Here is a 1,801-nt window from a genome sequence, read left to right as displayed (position 1 = left end):
GTCTTGCTTTTGGGTCCTTGTTTCAGTCCGAGCCTGGTGACATTTGTCACCACAGTCTGCCACTTTCCTCAGGAAACTTATTAAACATATTTCATATTGTTAAACTTGTAAAATGTAACCTGTGCATAACTGTACCAGAGGGGAAAAATGACTAACTTTCTATGTTTGAGTGAAGATCAGTGTTCTTTAAAGTTTCCTGAAAATTTCTGCAGAGTACAGTCATTTTATGGCCACTGTAAGAGAGTGTTACAGTAGCGGTGTGTGGGCAGCAACATCTAGCCCTTGTGCTCTGTTCATGTTTAGTTTATGCTGCCTGTGTTCACGGGTGTTATCATCTTTTGGCTTTGTAACTCAACATAATCAAAGAATTTTAATCTAAAACAATGTAATAATCAACTGATGTTTACATTTGCCCTTTACCTTTGTTAGATTACATTACATAAGGGTTAAAACTATGTTATTGTAATTTTTGGTTAGATGATTGAAAAAAAAAAAACAAATTTACAAATGAAGCAAGATTTTTCACAACTGCTGATTTTTATTTGAATCTCACTCATTTCAAACATTCATGACAGTTTGCACAAGCACAAGCTGAACACTCAGTAACCATTTTGGTCTACACAACACAGCCCCCAATGAATACAGACAAACCTATACATCACATGAGGGGCAGATCCTTCTTGAGTGTGTGTTGCATATGTACTTCTTGCACTTGATGCAGGTACATTGGCAGCAACGCGGGGTGGCTCTTTTGATGGGCAAGAAGTTATAAAAAGTTTTTTTCTTTAAATGAAAAGTGAAAACAGGTAAAAATCACCCAGACAGAGCACAAGGGCTAGAGTAGATCTTATGTGGTGAGCTGCAGTGATTTGCAGAGGGGAAAACTCTTAAGGCTGGTCCTTTTCTATATTGATAGTATTTTCACCAATTTTCATACAGAGACTAAAAGCGCCAATGAATTGTTTTTATTTATGGTTAACGTTTGTCAGCGGTCTGTCCTGGATTAGTTTGTTCATCTGTGCAATAGATCTCCATTGTTGTTCAAAATGATTAAAAATGCATCAGGGAAACATACTGCTGCACCGTGTGACACATTTTCTTTCACTAAGAAACCCCAGACGTGGCTATATTGCGCCAAAGTTTTCAAGTGGCCATTATTTCCTAAAGTGAGGACAAGTCAAACTCAGTTGCAAATGTGCAAGATCTGGTGCAAGCTCTCTGCTTTGTTTACAGTCTGTTAGCTCATCATCCTCAGGTATGTTTTAAGTTTCCTTACTTACTGACTTTACATCTGGACATATGATCTATATCCAGTGACCACAAGAACTCAGTGTTTTTTTATTTATATGTGTTACGAAATAGTGTTGTTCACATCATCTTTGAATGGTCATGATGGATTGTTTCATGTATTTGATCTACAGAATGTGTTTTGTACAATGGTTACATGTTCTCATTTTAGCCATCTAGATATATATTTACATTTTAATTACTTATCAGTTACCATACAGTGCATCTCCAGTACATGTTTTATACAGTGGTTACATGTTCTCATTTTAGCCATTTACATTTTAATTATTTATCAGTTACCACAGTGTGTGTCTCTACAACATGTTGGTCCCACAGGAGTCAGGCTGCAGTATCTTCAATGTAACAATGAGTTTAATTGGTTTTCTAAACCAGGGGTAACAAAAGGCATAGATCATAGGGTTTAGACCAGAGTTAAAATAGTACAAACATATTACAAAGGCAGCAGATGCACCTTTGAGCACATTATCTTGGCCTGAAAGAGCAACACAATAAT

Source organism: Monopterus albus, unplaced genomic scaffold (genome assembly GCF_001952655.1).
Source record: "Monopterus albus unplaced genomic scaffold, M_albus_1.0 scaffold568.1, whole genome shotgun sequence".
Taxonomy (NCBI): Eukaryota; Metazoa; Chordata; class Actinopteri; order Synbranchiformes; family Synbranchidae; genus Monopterus; species Monopterus albus.
Note: the sequence above shows the minus strand (reverse complement) of the source record.